This window comes from Lissotriton vulgaris, chromosome 8 (genome assembly GCF_964263255.1).
Source record: "Lissotriton vulgaris chromosome 8, aLisVul1.2, whole genome shotgun sequence".
Taxonomy (NCBI): Eukaryota; Metazoa; Chordata; class Amphibia; order Caudata; family Salamandridae; genus Lissotriton; species Lissotriton vulgaris.
Window position 1 is genome coordinate 545,559,009 of NC_141696.1, and position 17,954 is coordinate 545,576,962.

Sequence of the window (17,954 nt, forward strand, 5' to 3'; positions counted from 1 at the left end):
TAGATTGCTTATCAATGCCGGGATAGAACAGTTGTGAATTGAGTAGAAGAAGGGCCCCTGAATTGATACTTATTATATACAGCCTGTAAGATAGTGAAATATGCAGGCTAGGAAAGGAGATGCAAATATCAATGTATTAGAAAAATACATAAAGAGGAGTGATTTGCTTTTATTCATTCAAGGCTAGAAAAAATCAACATACTATTGCAAGCATTCATACACCACCAAATAGAAATAAACAATTCTGACATTAAACGTAAAGGTGACGATGCATTTGTATCATCACCTTGAGAAGGGTCACCGAGGAATTGAGCCCAGGGCTTCTGCACTTAAACACCAGAAACACTCCACTAAACTAAGATGCCTGTTGGTGCCAACAATTCCCAAAGTTAATGCATGTTCTAGGTGAGCAATGAACAGAATGCAGGGCTCTTATGAAAGCGAGGTCTGTGAATCAACAGATACATCCACATGCCTATTACTTTAGTGTTTTCAAGAGAATTCATTTTCTTGGAACGAGTCTGCATGAAACCATCTTCAGGGCCTGGACAATTTCATGGCAAAACGGCACCTCTCAACATTGCAGCCAAGACAATATAACAACTGTTTCTGCCTGGTTTCGAACCGGGGACCTCTCGCGTGTGAGGCGAACGTGATAACCACTACACTACAGAAACAGATGTCTACAGTTGATTCTTCTGTGATGAAACTTCTCAAAACAGGCTATTCCAAGGGCCTCTGGTTTTAGATTTCTTTCATGCAACCTTCCCAGACAGCCCTAGCTGAACGCTTGTATATGCCATGCAAGTTCAGCATTTTTGCAAAATGCTTAAAGAGAAATGTTTCCTATTTGCTCAGGCAGGGCAAGGTTAAAAGCATGAGACTCTAGCAAATATTCATCCACTACTGCAAAGAGAAAATTGATATTGGCTTTGAAATGCATACTTCAATACTACTTTAAAAAAGCACCAATGAAAGGGCTCGTCTGGGATTTGAACCCGGGACCTCTCGCACCCAAAGCGAGAATCATACCCCTAGACCAACGAGCCTTCGAAAGGCCCGCACCTCTGAAAAGCTAATACCAGCTCTAAGCACGCAATGAAGATCATGCTAGGGACTTTTTCATGCTTGGTCTGTGAATACACATGAAATTCAGTGTCAACTTACCCTTTCTCAAATGATATCACTATCATTTATAAGTGTCCCCTTTTATTTTGTCCCAGAATTGGACACGTCTTACAGGAAGTCAGCACTTATTTATCTATTTCTGCAGTGGCTAGACCCTAAAGAGAAAGAATAAAAAGCTGTTCATAACAACATAAGAAACACATGTTGCATTTCTTCTCAAATGCTTATTCCCTTTGTGCAAATCGGAATGCCAAGCTGAATAACTGGGCCACAGATTCTGGCTAATTATCTTTCCCTTGAATGCAAGTAGCAATAAAAACTGCCTAATGCAGGACTAAAGCATTCCTTGCAAGCCTCTAACATCATAACATAACTGAGCTGCTGGTAGCAAGCTAAGCAATACCTTCCCAAAATGAGAAGTACATGTGCTAATCCGCTCAATCAGCGCTCGATCAGGCGAGATATAGAAAAGGTGGAAAGGGTCCAAATGGCTGTCCCTTCCTTTTTAGGGTGGGTCCTTCTGACTATCATAGGATTGCTTGTAAGAGTGGCCAGGGTCAGAGAAAAAACTTTCAACCCTTCTTAGTGTTCTATCCAGAAGCAGGCATTTTCTGTGCCTTTAATTTCAGGCTTTTCCCAGCAGTCTCTGTTCTGCCTATGTAAATTAACTAAAGCAGTGCTTATTCATCACTTACTCTAATGTACTTACTGTCTAAAAATCTCTGCCTAAGTATGCTTTTTTTCTTTTTCAGTGAAATTCTAAATGTTTTTTCTGCCCAGTCTATGGCAGTAGAATCCTGCTTATGATGCCACATTTTGTTGAATCACCAAGGTACAACTACAGAGGAATATATGAGTCTGAACGACATGGAACTCTTAGCTAACACATCACAATGTGTGATGCTTGCCAACCAAGCACTAGATTCTGGAGCGCTGATGATCAGAACATTCTGCTCCTGAAGGAAAGGAAAGACAGCTTGATGGAAAATAAAGTCTCAGTTTATATTAACGCTCTCTCTCTCCCAATATCTATCTATCTATCTATCTATCTATCTATCTATCTATCTATCTATCTATCTATCTATCTATCTATCTATCTATCTATCTATCTATCTATCTATCTATCTATCTATCTATCTATCTATCTATCTATCTATCTATCTATCTATCTATATATGGATACCTGCGTACATATACATATAGATATGCCATGCATTCCTTTAGATTTGTTCCAACCTCTTACCATTTATTTGAGAATCCCTACTTTTCAAGTGACTGCAAATGAAGTCATTTCCGGCACTTTTTGGCCGGTGCAAGGTAACAAAAACACATGACAACTTTTAATAAAAATCATTGGTCTCTTTATTAACGCGCACTGTCAAACATGGGGCTTTCACACGTCAGGTAAACATGATAACCAATACACAACAGAAGCAGATGTAGATTGCTTATCAATGCCGGGATAGAACAGTTGTGAATTGAGTAGAAGAAGGGCCCCTGAATTGATACTTATTATATACAGCCTGTAAGATAGTGAAATATGCAGGCTAGGAAAGGAGATGCAAATATCAATGTATTAGAAAAATACATAAAGAGGAGTGATTTGCTTTTATTCATTCAAGGCTAGAAAAAATCAACATACTATTGCAAGCATTCATACACCACCAAATAGAAATAAACAATTCTGACATTAAACGTAAAGGTGACGATGCATTTGTATCATCACCTTGAGAAGGGTCACCGAGGAATTGAGCCCAGGGCTTCTGCACTTAAACACCAGAAACACTCCACTAAACTAAGATGCCTGTTGGTGCCAACAATTCCCAAAGTTAATGCATGTTCTAGGTGAGCAATGAACAGAATGCAGGGCTCTTATAAAAGTGAGGTCTGTGAATCAACAGATACATCCACATGCCAATTACTTTAGTGTTTTCAAGAGAATTCACTTTCTTGGAACGAGTCTGCATGAAACCATCTTCAGGGCCTGGACAATTTCATGGCAAAACAGCACCTCTCAACATTGCAGCCAAGACAATATAACAACTGTTTCTGCCTGGTTTCGAACCGGGGACCTTTCGCGTGTGAGGCGAACGTGATAACCACTACACTACAGAAACAGATGTCTACAGTTGATTCTTCTGTGATGAAACTTCTCAAAACAGGCTATTCCAAGGGCCTCTGGTTTTAGATTTCTTTCATGCAACCTTCCCAGACAGCCCTAGCTGAACGCTTGTATATGCCATGCAAGTTCAGCATTTTTGCAAAATGCTTAAAGAGAAATGTTTCCTATTTGCTCAGGCAGGGCAAGGTTAAAAGCATGAGACTCTAGCAAATATTCATCCACTACTGCAAAGAGAAAATTGATATTGGCTTTGAAATGCATACTTCAATACTACTTTAAAAAAGCACCAATGAAAGGGCTTCCCTGGGATTTGAACCCGGGACCTCTCGCACCCAAAGCGAGAATCATACCCCTAGACCAACGAGCCTTCGAAAGGCCCGCACCTCTGAAAAGCTAATACCAGCTCTAAGCACGCAATGAAGATCATGCTAGGGACTTTTTCATGCTTGGTCTGTGAATACACATGAAATTCAGTGTCAACTTACCCTTTCTCAAATGATATCACTATCATTTATAAGTGTCCCCTTTTATTTTGTCCCAGAATTGGACACGTCTTACAGGAAGTCAGCACTTATTTATCTATTTCTGCAGTGGCTAGACCCTAAAGAGAAAGAATAAAAAGCTGTTCATAACAACATAAGAAACACATGTTGCATTTTTTCTCAAATGCTTATTCCCTTTGTGCAAATCGGAATGCCAAGCTTAATAACTGGGTCACAGATTCTGGCTAATTATCTTTCCCTTGAATGCAAGTAGCAATAAAAACTGCCTAATGCAGGACTAAAGCATTCCTTGCAAGCCTCTAACATCATAACATAACTGAGCTGCTGGTAGCAAGCTAAGCAATACCTTCCCAAAATGAGAAGTACATGTGCTAATCCGCTCAATCAGCGCTCGATCAGGCTCGATCAGGTGAGATATAGAAAAGGTGGAAAGGGTCCAAATGGCTGTCCCTTCCTTTTTAGGGTGGGTCCTTCTGACTATCATAGGATTGCTTGTAGGAGTGGCCAGGGTCAGAGAAAAAACTTTCAACCCTTCTTAGTGTTCTATCCAGAAGCAGGCATTTTCTATGCCTTTAATGTCAGGCTTTTCCCAGCAGTCTCTGTTCTGCCTATGTAAATTAACAAAAGCAGTGCTTATTCATCACTTACTCTAATGTCCTTACTGTCCAGAAAGCTCTGCCTAAGTATGCTTTTTTTCTTTTTCAGTGAAATTCTAAATGTTTTTTCTGCCCAGTCTATGGCAGTAGAATGCTGCTTATGATGCCACATTTTGTTGAATCACCAAGGTACAACTACAGAGGAATATATGAGTCTGAACGACATGGAACTCTTAGCTAACACATCACAATGTGTGATGCTTGCCAACCAAGCACTAGATTCTGGAGCGCTGATGATCAGAACATTCTGCTCCTGAAGGAAAGGAAAGACAGCTTGATGGAAAATAAAGTCTCAGTTTATATTAACGCTCTCTCTCTCCCAATATCTATCTATCTATCTATCTATCTATCTATCTATCTATCTATCTATCTATCTATCTATCTATCTATCTATCTATCTATCTATCTATCTATCTATCTATCTATCTATCTATCCATCTATCTATCTATCTATCTATCTATCTATCTATCTATCTATCTATCTATCTATCTATCTTTATATATGGATACCTGCGTACACATACATATAGATATGCCATGCATTCCTTTAGATTTGTTCCAACCTCTTACCATTTATTTGAGAATCCCTACTTTTCAAGTGACTGCAAATGAAGTCATTTCCGGCACTTTTTGGCCGGTGCAAGGTAACAAAAACACATGACAACTTTTAATAAAAATCATTGGTCTCTTTATTAACGCGCACTGTCAAACATGGGGCTTTCACACGTCAGGTAAACATGATAACCAATACACAACAGAAGCAGATGTAGATTGCTTATCAATGCCGGGATAGAACAGTTGTGAATTGAGTAGAAGAAGGGCCCCTGAATTGATACTTATTATATACAGCCTGTAAGATAGTGAAAAATGCAGGCTAGGAAAGGAGATGCAAATATCAATGTATTAGAAAAATACATAAAGAGGAGTGATTTGCTTTTATTCATTCAAGGCTAGAAAAAATAAACATACTATTGCAAGCATTCATACACCACCAAATAGAAATAAACAATTCTGACATTAAACGTAAAGGTGACGATGCATTTGTATCATCACCTTGAGAAGGGTCACCGGGGAATTGAGCCCAGGGCTTCTGCACTTAAACACCAGAAACACTCCACTAAACTAAGATGCCTGTTGGTGCCAACAATTCCCAAAGTTAATGCATGTTCTAGGTGAGCAATGAACAGAATGCAGGGCTCTTATGAAAGCGAGGTCTGTGAATCAACAGATACATCCACATGCCAATTACTTTAGTGTTTTTAAGAGAATTCACTTTCTTGGAACGAGTCTGCATGAAACCATCTTCAGGGCCTGGACAATTTCATGGCAAAACGGCACCTCTCAACATTGCAGCCAAGACAATATAACAACTGTTTCTGCCCGGTTTCGAACCGGGGACCTTTCGCGTGTGAGGCGAACGTGATAACCACTACACTACAGAAACAGATGTCTACAGTTGATTCTTCTGTGATGAAACTTCTCAAAACAGGCTATTCCAAGGGCCTCTGGTTTTAGATTTCTTTCATGCAACCTTCCCAGCCAGCCCTAGCTGAACGCTTGTATATGCCATGCAAGTTCAGCATTTTTGCAAAATGCTTAAAGAGAAATATTTCCTATTTGCTCAGGCAGGGCAAGGTTAAAAGCATGAGACTCTAGCAAATATTCATCCACTACTGCAAAGAGAAAATTGATATTGGCTTTGAAATGCATACTTCAATACTACTTTAAAAAAGCACCAATGAAAGGGCTCGTCCGGGATTTGAACCCGGGACCTCTCGCACCCAAAGCGAGAATCATACCCCTAGACCAACGAGCCTTCGAAAGGCCCGCACCTCTGAATAGCTAATACCAGCTCTAAGCACGCAATGAAGATCATGCTGGGGACTTTTTCATGCTTGGTCTGTGAATACACATGAAATTCAGTGTCAACTTACCCTTTCTCAAATGATATCACTATCATTTACAAGTGTCCCCTTTTATTTTGTCCCAGCATTGGACACGTCTTACAGGAAGTCAGCACTTATTTACCTATTTCTGCAGTGGCTAGACCCTAAAGAGAAAGAACAAAAAGCTGTTCATAACAACATAAGAAACACATGTTGCATTTTTTCTCAAATGCTTATTCCCTTTGTGCAAATCGGAATGCCAAGCTGAATAACTGGGCCACAGATTCTGGCTAATTATCTTTCCCTTGAATGCAAGTAGCAATAAAAACTGCCTAATGCAGGACTAAAGCATTCCTTGCAAGCCTCTAACATCATAACATAACTGAGCTGCTGGTAGCAAGCTAAGCAATACCTTCCCAAAATGAGAAGTACATGTGCTAATCCGCTCAATCAGCGCTCGATCAGGCTCGATCAGGCGAGATATAGAAAAGGTGGAAAGGGTCCAAATGGCTGTCCCTTCCTTTTTAGGGTGGGTCCTTCTGACTATCATAGGATTGCTTGTAGGAGTGGCAGGGTCAGAGAAAAAACTTTCAACCCTTCTTAGTGTTCTATCCAGAAGCAGGCATTTTCTGTGCCTTTAATGTCAGGCTTTTCCCAGCAGTCTCTGTTCTGCCTATGTAAATTAACAAAAGCAGTGCTTATTCATCACTTACTCTAATGTCCTTACTGTCCAGAAAGCTCTGCCTAAGTATGCTTTTTTTCTTTTTCAGTGAAATTCTAAATGTTTTTTCTGCCCAGTCTATGGCAGTAGAATGCTGCTTATGATGCCACATTTTGTTGAATCACCAAGGTACAACTACAGAGGAATATATGAGTCTGAACGACATGGAACTCTTAGCTAACACATCACAATGTGTGATGCTTGCCAACAAAGCACTAGATTCTGGAGCGCTGATGATCAGAACATTCTGCTCCTGAAGGAAAGGAAAGACAGCTTGATGGAAAATAAAGTCTCAGTTTATATTAACGCTCTCTCTCTCCCAATATCTATCTATCTATCTATCTATCTATCTATCTATCTATCTATCTATCTATCTATCTATCTATCTATCTATCTATCTATCTATCTATCTATCTATCTATCTATCTATCTATCTATCTATCTATCTATCTATCTATCTATCTATCTATCTATCTATCTACCTACCTACCTACCTACCTACCTACCTATCTATCTATCTATCTATCTATCTATCTATCTATCTATCTATCTATCTATCTATCTATCTATCTATCTATCTATCTATCTATCTATCTATCTATCTATCTATCTATCTATCTATCTATCTATCTATCTATCTAACTATCTATCTATCTATCTATCTATCTATCTATCTATCTATCTATCTATCTATCTATCTATCTATTTATCTATCTATCTTTATATATGGATACCTGCGTACACATACATATAGATATGCCATGCATTCCTTTAGATTTGTTCCAACCTCTTACCATTTATTTGAGAATCCCTACTTTTCAAGTGACTGCAAATGAAGTCATTTCCGGCACTTTTTGGCCGGTGCAAGGTAACAAAAACACATGACAACTTTTAATAAAAATCATTGGTCTCTTTATTAACGCGCACTGTCAAACATGGGGCTTTCACACGCCAGGTAAACATGATAACCAATACACAACAGAAGCAGATGTAGATTGCTTATCAATGCCGGGATAGAACAGTTGTGAATTGAGTAGAAGAAGGGCCCCTGAATTGATACTTATTATATACAGCCTGTAAGATAGTGAAAAATGCAGGCTAGGAAAGGAGATGCAAATATCAATGTATTAGAAAAATACATAAAGAGGAGTGATTTGCTTTTATTCATTCAAGGCTAGAAAAAATCAACATACTATTGCAAGCATTCATACACCACCAAATAGAAATAAACAATTCTGACATTAAATGTAAAGGTGACAATGCATTTGTATCATCACCTTGAGAAGGGTCACCGAGGAATTGAGCCCAGGGCTTCTGCACTTAAACACCAGAAACACTCCACTAAACTAAGATGCCTGTTGGTGCCAACAATTCCCAAAGTTAATGCATGTTCTAGGTGAGCAATGAACAGAATGCAGGGCTCTTATAAAAGTGAGGTCTGTGAATCAACAGATACATCCACATGCCAATTACTTTAGTGTTTTCAAGAGAATTCACTTTCTTGGAACGAGTCTGCATGAAACCATCTTCAGGGCCTGGACAATTTCATGGCAAAACAGCACCTCTCAACATTGCAGCCAAGACAATATAACAACTGTTTCTGCCTGGTTTCGAACCGGGGACCTTTCGCGTGTGAGGCGAACGTGATAACCACTACACTACAGAAACAGATGTCTACAGTTGATTCTTCTGTGATGAAACTTCTCAAAACAGGCTATTCCAAGGGCCTCTGGTTTTAGATTTCTTTCATGCAACCTTCCCAGACAGCCCTAGCTGAACGCTTGTATATGCCATGCAAGTTCAGCATTTTTGCAAAATGCTTAAAGAGAAATGTTTCCTATTTGCTCAGGCAGGGCAAGGTTAAAAGCATGAGACTCTAGCAAATATTCATCCACTACTGCAAAGAGAAAATTGATATTGGCTTTGAAATGCATACTTCAATACTACTTTAAAAAAGCACCAATGAAAGGGCTTCCCTGGGATTTGAACCCAGGACCTCTCGCACCCAAAGCGAGAATCATACCCCTAGACCAACGAGCCTTCGAAAGGCCCGCACCTCTGAAAAGCTAATACCAGCTCTAAGCACGCAATGAAGATCATGCTAGGGACTTTTTCATGCTTGGTCTGTGAATACACATGAAATTCAGTGTCAACTTACCCTTTCTCAAATGATATCACTATCATTTATAAGTGTCCCCTTTTATTTTGTCCCAGAATTGGACACGTCTTACAGGAAGTCAGCACTTATTTATCTATTTCTGCAGTGGCTAGACCCTAAAGAGAAAGAATAAAAAGCTGTTCATAACAACATAAGAAACACATGTTACATTTTTTCTCAAATGCTTATTCCCTTTGTGCAAATCGGAATGCCAAGCTTAATAACTGGGTCACAGATTCTGGCTAATTATCTTTCCCTTGAATGCAAGTAGCAATAAAAACTGCCTAATGCAGGACTAAAGCATTCCTTGCAAGCCTCTAACATCATAACATAACTGAGCTGCTGGTAGCAAGCTAAGCAATACCTTCCCAAAATGAGAAGTACATGTGCTAATCCGCTCAATCAGCGCTCGATCAGGCTCGATCAGGTGAGATATAGAAAAGGTGGAAAGGGTCCAAATGGCTGTCCCTTCCTTTTTAGGGTGGGTCCTTCTGACTATCATAGGATTGCTTGTAGGAGTGGCCAGGGTCAGAGAAAAAACTTTCAACCCTTCTTAGTGTTCTATCCAGAAGCAGGCATTTTCTATGCCTTTAATGTCAGGCTTTTCCCAGCAGTCTCTGTTCTGCCTATGTAAATTAACAAAAGCAGTGCTTATTCATCACTTACTCTAATGTCCTTACTGTCCAGAAAGCTTTGCCTAAGTATGCTTTTTTTCTTTTTCAGTGAAATTCTAAATGTTTTTTCTGCCCAGTCTATGGCAGTAGAATGCTGCTTATGATGCCACATTTTGTTGAATCACCAAGGTACAACTACAGAGGAATATATGAGTCTGAACGACATGGAACTCTTAGCTAACACATCACAATGTGTGATGCTTGCCAACCAAGCACTAGATTCTGGAGCGCTGATGATCAGAACATTCTGCTCCTGAAGGAAAGGAAAGACAGCTTGATGGAAAATAAAGTCTCAGTTTATATTAACGCTCTCTCTCTCCCAATATCTATCTATCTATCTATCTATCTATCTATCTATCTATCTATCTATCTATCTATCTATCTATCTATCTATCTATCTATCTATCTATCTATCTATCTATCTATCTATCTATCTATCTATCTATCTATCTATCTATCTATCTATCTATCTATCTATCTATCTATCTATCTATCTATCTATCTTTATATATGGATACCTGCGTACACATACATATAGATATGCCATGCATTCCTTTAGATTTGTTCCAACCTCTTACCATTTATTTGAGAATCCCTACTTTTCAAGTGACTGCAAATGAAGTCATTTCCGGCACTTTTTGGCCGGTGCAAGGTAACAAAAACACATGACAACTTTTAATAAAAATCATTGGTCTCTTTATTAACGCGCACTGTCAAACATGGGGCTTTCACACGTCAGGTAAACATGATAACCAATACACAACAGAAGCAGATGTAGATTGCTTATCAATGCCGGGATAGAACAGTTGTGAATTGAGTAGAAGAAGGGCCCCTGAATTGATACTTATTATATACAGCCTGTAAGATAGTGAAATATGCAGGCTAGGAAAGGAGATGCAAATATCAATGTATTAGAAAAATACATAAAGAGGAGTGATTTGCTTTTATTCATTCAAGGCTAGAAAAAATCAACATACTATTGCAAGCATTCATACACCACCAAATAGAAATAAACAATTCTGACATTAAACGTAAAGGTGACGATGCATTTGTATCATCACCTTGAGAAGGGTCACCGAGGAATTGAGCCCAGGGCTTCTGCACTTAAACACCAGAAACACTCCACTAAACTAAGATGCCTGTTGGTGCCAACAATTCCCAAAGTTAATGCATGTTCTAGGTGAGCAATGAACAGAATGCAGGGCTCTTATAAAAATGAGGTCTGTGAATCAACAGATACATCCACATGCCAATTACTTTAGTGTTTTCAAGAGAATTCACTTTCTTGGAACGAGTCTGCATGAAACCATCTTCAGGGCCTGGACAATTTCATGGCAAAACAGCACCTCTCAACATTGCAGCCAAGACAATATAACAACTGTTTCTGCCTGGTTTCGAACCGGGGACCTTTCGCGTGTGAGGCGAACGTGATAACCACTACACTACAGAAACAGATGTCTACAGTTGATTCTTCTGTGATGAAACTTCTCAAAACAGGCTATTCCAAGGGCCTCTGGTTTTAGATTTCTTTCATGCAACCTTCCCAGACAGCCCTAGCTGAACGCTTGTATATGCCATGCAAGTTCAGCATTTTTGCAAAATGCTTAAAGAGAAATGTTTCCTATTTGCTCAGGCAGGGCAAGGTTAAAAGCATGAGACTCTAGCAAATATTCATCCACTACTGCAAAGAGAAAATTGATATTGGCTTTGAAATGCATACTTCAATACTACTTTAAAAAAGCACCAATGAAAGGGCTTCCCTGGGATTTGAACCCGGGACCTCTCGCACCCAAAGCGAGAATCATACCCCTAGACCAACGAGCCTTCGAAAGGCCCGCACCTCTGAAAAGCTAATACCAGCTCTAAGCACGCAATGAAGATCATGCTAGGGACTTTTTCATGCTTGGTCTGTGAATACACATGAAATTCAGTGTCAACTTACCCTTTCTCAAATGATATCACTATCATTTATAAGTGTCCCCTTTTATTTTGTCCCAGAATTGGACACGTCTTACAGGAAGTCAGCACTTATTTATCTATTTCTGCAGTGGCTAGACCCTAAAGAGAAAGAATAAAAAGCTGTTCATAACAACATAAGAAACACATGTTGCATTTTTTCTCAAATGCTTATTCCCTTTGTGCAAATCGGAATGCCAAGCTTAATAACTGGGTCACAGATTCTGGCTAATTATCTTTCCCTTGAATGCAAGTAGCAATAAAAACTGCCTAATGCAGGACTAAAGCATTCCTTGCAAGCCTCTAACATCATAACATAACTGAGCTGCTGGTAGCAAGCTAAGCAATACCTTCCCAAAATGAGAAGTACATGTGCTAATCCGCTCAATCAGCGCTCGATCAGGCTCGATCAGGTGAGATATAGAAAAGGTGGAAAGGGTCCAAATGGCTGTCCCTTCCTTTTTAGGGTGGGTCCTTCTGACTATCATAGGATTGCTTGTAGGAGTGGCCAGGGTCAGAGAAAAAACTTTCAACCCTTCTTAGTGTTCTATCCAGAAGCAGGCATTTTCTATGCCTTTAATGTCAGGCTTTTCCCAGCAGTCTCTGTTCTGCCTATGTAAATTAACAAAAGCAGTGCTTATTCACCACTTACTCTAATGTCCTTACTGTCCAGAAAGCTCTGCCTAAGTATGCTTTTTTTCTTTTTCAGTGAAATTCTAAATGTTTTTTCTGCCCAGTCTATGGCAGTAGAATGCTGCTTATGATGCCACATTTTGTTGAATCACCAAGGTACAACTACAGAGGAATATATGAGTCTGAACGACATGGAACTCTTAGCTAACACATCACAATGTGTGATGCTTGCCAACCAAGCACTAGATTCTGGAGCGCTGATGATCAGAACATTCTGCTCCTGAAGGAAAGGAAAGACAGCTTGATGGAAAATAAAGTCTCAGTTTATATTAACGCTCTCTCTCTCCCAATATCTATCTATCTATCTATCTATCTATCTATCTATCTATCTATCTATCTATCTATCTATCTATCTATCTATCTATCTATCTATCTATCTATCTATCTATCTATCTATCTATCTATCTATCTATCTATCTATCTATCTATCTATCTATCTATCTATCTATCTATCTATCTATCTATCTATCTATCTATCTATCTATCTATCTATCTATCTATCTATCTATCTATCTATCTTTATATATGGATACCTGCGTACACATACATATAGATATGCCATGCATTCCTTTAGATTTGTTCCAACCTCTTACCATTTGTTTGAGAATCCCTACTTTTCAAGTGACTGCAAATGAAGTCATTTCCGGCACTTTTTGGCCGGTGCAAGGTAACAAAAACACATGACAACTTTTAATAAAAATCATTGGTCTCTTTATTAACGCGCACTGTCAAACATGGGGCTTTCACACGTCAGGTAAACATGATAACCAATACACAACAGAAGCAGATGTAGATTGCTTATCAATGCCGGGATAGAACAGTTGTGAATTGAGTAGAAGAAGGGCCCCTGAATTGATACTTATTATATACAGCCTGTAAGATAGTGAAATATGCAGGCTAGGAAAGGAGATGCAAATATCAATGTATTAGAAAAATACATAAAGAGGAGTGATTTGCTTTTATTCATTCAAGGCTAGAAAAAATCAACATACTATTGCAAGCATTCATACACCACCAAATAGAAATAAACAATTCTGACATTAAACGTAAAGGTGACGATGCATTTGTATCATCACCTTGAGAAGGGTCACCGAGGAATTGAGCCCAGGGCTTCTGCACTTAAACACCAGAAACACTCCACTAAACTAAGATGCCTGTTGGTGCCAACAATTCCCAAAGTTAATGCATGTTCTAGGTGAGCAATGAACAGAATGCAGGGCTCTTATGAAAGCGAGGTCTGTGAATCAACAGATACATCCACATGCCTATTACTTTAGTGTTTTCAAGAGAATTCATTTTCTTGGAACGAGTCTGCATGAAACCATCTTCAGGGCCTGGACAATTTCATGGCAAAACGGCACCTCTCAACATTGCAGCCAAGACAATATAACAACTGTTTCTGCCTGGTTTCGAACCGGGGACCTCTCGCGTGTGAGGCGAACGTGATAACCACTACACTACAGAAACAGATGTCTACAGTTGATTCTTCTGTGATGAAACTTCTCAAAACAGGCTATTCCAAGGGCCTCTGGTTTTAGATTTCTTTCATGCAACCTTCCCAGACAGCCCTAGCTGAACGCTTGTATATGCCATGCAAGTTCAGCATTTTTGCAAAATGCTTAAAGAGAAATGTTTCCTATTTGCTCAGGCAGGGCAAGGTTAAAAGCATGAGACTCTAGCAAATATTCATCCACTACTGCAAAGAGAAAATTGATATTGGCTTTGAAATGCATACTTCAATACTACTTTAAAAAAGCACCAATGAAAGGGCTCGTCTGGGATTTGAACCCGGGACCTCTCGCACCCAAAGCGAGAATCATACCCCTAGACCAACGAGCCTTCGAAAGGCCCGCACCTCTGAAAAGCTAATACCAGCTCTAAGCACGCAATGAAGATCATGCTAGGGACTTTTTCATGCTTGGTCTGTGAATACACATGAAATTCAGTGTCAACTTACCCTTTCTCAAATGATATCACTATCATTTATAAGTGTCCCCTTTTATTTTGTCCCAGAATTGGACACGTCTTACAGGAAGTCAGCACTTATTTATCTATTTCTGCAGTGGCTAGACCCTAAAGAGAAAGAATAAAAAGCTGTTCATAACAACATAAGAAACACATGTTGCATTTCTTCTCAAATGCTTATTCCCTTTGTGCAAATCGGAATGCCAAGCTGAATAACTGGGCCACAGATTCTGGCTAATTATCTTTCCCTTGAATGCAAGTAGCAATAAAAACTGCCTAATGCAGGACTAAAGCATTCCTTGCAAGCCTCTAACATCATAACATAACTGAGCTGCTGGTAGCAAGCTAAGCAATACCTTCCCAAAATGAGAAGTACATGTGCTAATCCGCTCAATCAGCGCTCGATCAGGCTCGATCAGGCGAGATATAGAAAAGGTGGAAAGGGTCCAAATGGCTGTCCCTTCCTTTTTAGGGTGGGTCCTTCTGACTATCATAGGATTGCTTGTAGGAGTGGCAGGGTCAGAGAAAAAACTTTCAACCCTTCTTAGTGTTCTATCCAGAAGCAGGCATTTTCTGTGCCTTTAATGTCAGGCTTTTCCCACCAGTCTCTGTTCTGCCTATGTAAATTAACAAAAGCAGTGCTTATTCATCACTTACTCTAATGTCCTTACTGTCCAGAAAGCTCTGCCTAAGTATGCTTTTTTTCTTTTTCAGTGAAATTCTAAATGTTTTTTCTGCCCAGTCTATGGCAGTAGAATGCTGCTTATGATGCCACATTTTGTTGAATCACCAAGGTACAACTACAGAGGAATATATGAGTCTGAACGACATGGAACTCTTAGCTAACACATCACAATGTGTGATGCTTGCCAACAAAGCACTAGATTCTGGAGCGCTGATGATCAGAACATTCTGCTCCTGAAGGAAAGGAAAGACAGCTTGATGGAAAATAAAGTCTCAGTTTATATTAACGCTCTCTCTCTCCCAATATCTATCTATCTATCTATCTATCTATCTATCTATCTATCTATCTATCTATCTATCTATCTATCTATCTATCTATCTATCTATCTATCTATCTATCTATCTATCTATCTATCTATCTATCTATCTATCTATCTATCTATCTATCTATCTATCTATCTATCTATCTACCTACCTACCTACCTACCTATCTATCTATCTATCTATCTATCTATCTATCTATCTATCTATCTATCTATCTATCTATCTATCTATCTATCTATCTATCTATCTATCTATCTATCTATCTATCTATCTATCTATCTATCTACCTATCTACCTATCTACCTATCTATCTATCTATCTATCTATCTATCTATCTATTCTATCTATCTATCTATCTATCTATCTATCTATCTATCTATCTATCTATCTATCTATCTATCTATCTATCTATCTATCTATCTATCTATCTATCTATCTATCTATCTATCTATCTATCTATCTATCTATCTATCTAACTATCTATCTATCTATCTATCTATCTATCTATCTATCTATCTATCTATCTATCTATCTATCTATCTATCTATTTATCTATCTATCTTTATATATGGATACCTGCGTACACATACATATAGATATGCCATGCATTCCTTTAGATTTGTTCCAACCTCTTACCATTTATTTGAGAATCCCTACTTTTCAAGTGACTGCAAATGAAGTCATTTCCGGCACTTTTTGGCCGGTGCAAGGTAACAAAAACACATGACAACTTTTAATAAAAATCATTGGTCTCTTTATTAACGCGCACTGTCAAACATGGGGCTTTCACACGCCAGGTAAACATGATAACCAATACACAACAGAAGCAGATGTAGATTGCTTATCAATGCCGGGATAGAACAGTTGTGAATTGAGTAGAAGAAGGGCCCCTGAATTGATACTTATTATATACAGCCTGTAAGATAGTGAAAAATGCAGGCTAGGAAAGGAGATGCAAATATCAATGTATTAGAAAAATACATAAAGAGGAGTGATTTGCTTTTATTCATTCAAGGCTAGAAAAAATCAACATACTATTGCAAGCATTCATACACCACCAAATAGAAATAAACAATTCTGACATTAAATGTAAAGGTGACAATGCATTTGTATCATCACCTTGAGAAGGGTCACCGAGGAATTGAGCCCAGGGCTTCTGCACTTAAACACCAGAAACACTCCACTAAACTAAGATGCCTGTTGGTGCCAACAATTCCCAAAGTTAATGCATGTTCTAGGTGAGCAATGAACAGAATGCAGGGCTCTTATAAAAGTGAGGTCTGTGAATCAACAGATACATCCACATGCCAATTACTTTAGTGTTTTCAAGAGAATTCACTTTCTTGGAACGAGTCTGCATGAAACCATCTTCAGGGCCTGGACAATTTCATGGCAAAACGGCACCTCTCAACATTGCAGCCAAGACAATATAACAACTGTTTCTGCCTGGTTTCGAACCGGGGACCTTTCGCGTGTGAGGCGAACGTGATAACCACTACACTACAGAAACAGATGTCTACAGTTGATTCTTCTGTGATGAAACTTCTCAAAACAGGCTATTCCAAGGGCCTCTGGTTTTAGATTTCTTTCATGCAACCTTCCCAGACAGCCCTAGCTGAACGCTTGTATATGCCATGCAAGTTCAGCATTTTTGCAAAATGCTTAAAGAGAAATGTTTCCTATTTGCTCAGGCAGGGCAAGGTTAAAAGCATGAGACTCTAGCAAATATTCATCCACTACTGCAAAGAGAAAATTGATATTGGCTTTGAAATGCATACTTCAATACTACTTTAAAAAAGCACCAATGAAAGGGCTTCCCTGGGATTTGAACCCGGGACCTCTCGCACCCAAAGCGAGAATCATACCCCTAGACCAACGAGCCTTCGAAAGGCCTGCACCTCTGAAAAGCTAATACCAGCTCTAAGCACGCAATGAAGATCATGCTAGGGACTTTTTCATGCTTGGTCTGTGAATACACATGAAATTCAGTGTCAACTTACCCTTTCTCAAATGATATCACTATCATTTATAAGTGTCCCCTTTTATTTTGTCCCAGAATTGGACACGTCTTACAGGAAGTCAGCACTTATTTATCTATTTCTGCAGTGGCTAGACCCTAAAGAGAAAGAATAAAAAGCTGTTCATAACAACATAAGAAACACATGTTGCATTTTTTCTCAAATGCTTATTCCCTTTGTGCAAATCGGAATGCCAAGCTTAATAACTGGGTCACAGATTCTGGCTAATTATCTTTCCCTTGAATGCAAGTAGCAATAAAAACTGCCTAATGCAGGACTAAAGCATTCCTTGCAAGCCTCTAACATCATAACATAACTGAGCTGCTGGTAGCAAGCTAAGCAATACCTTCCCAAAATGAGAAGTACATGTGCTAATCCGCTCAATCAGCGCTCGATCAGGCTCGATCAGGTGAGATATAGAAAAGGTGGAAAGGGTCCAAATGGCTGTCCCTTCCTTTTTAGGGTG

At 39.1% G+C, this 17,954-nt stretch overlaps 8 non-coding genes across 8 annotated transcripts; all 8 read right to left on the reverse strand.

Annotated features, from left to right (window-relative positions):
- Positions 1-604: 604 nt before the first annotated feature.
- TRNAV-CAC (transfer RNA valine (anticodon CAC)) lies at positions 605-677 on the reverse strand. The gene has a single exon. It is a non-coding gene; the product is annotated as a tRNA-Val (tRNA).
- A 2,495-nt stretch (positions 678-3,172) lies between these two features.
- Positions 3,173-3,245, reverse strand: TRNAV-CAC (transfer RNA valine (anticodon CAC)). Its single transcript has one exon. It is a non-coding gene; the product is annotated as a tRNA-Val (tRNA).
- A 2,535-nt stretch (positions 3,246-5,780) lies between these two features.
- On the reverse strand, positions 5,781-5,853 carry TRNAV-CAC (transfer RNA valine (anticodon CAC)). The gene has a single exon. It is a non-coding gene; the product is annotated as a tRNA-Val (tRNA).
- A 300-nt stretch (positions 5,854-6,153) lies between these two features.
- On the reverse strand, positions 6,154-6,225 carry TRNAP-UGG (transfer RNA proline (anticodon UGG)). Its single transcript has one exon. It is a non-coding gene; the product is annotated as a tRNA-Pro (tRNA).
- Positions 6,226-8,611: 2,386 nt separating this feature from the next.
- Positions 8,612-8,684, reverse strand: TRNAV-CAC (transfer RNA valine (anticodon CAC)). Its single transcript has one exon. It is a non-coding gene; the product is annotated as a tRNA-Val (tRNA).
- A 2,543-nt stretch (positions 8,685-11,227) lies between these two features.
- On the reverse strand, positions 11,228-11,300 carry TRNAV-CAC (transfer RNA valine (anticodon CAC)). Its single transcript has one exon. It is a non-coding gene; the product is annotated as a tRNA-Val (tRNA).
- A 2,591-nt stretch (positions 11,301-13,891) lies between these two features.
- On the reverse strand, positions 13,892-13,964 carry TRNAV-CAC (transfer RNA valine (anticodon CAC)). The gene has a single exon. It is a non-coding gene; the product is annotated as a tRNA-Val (tRNA).
- Positions 13,965-16,907: 2,943 nt separating this feature from the next.
- Positions 16,908-16,980, reverse strand: TRNAV-CAC (transfer RNA valine (anticodon CAC)). The gene has a single exon. It is a non-coding gene; the product is annotated as a tRNA-Val (tRNA).
- Between the last annotated feature and the right edge of the window lie 974 nt (positions 16,981-17,954).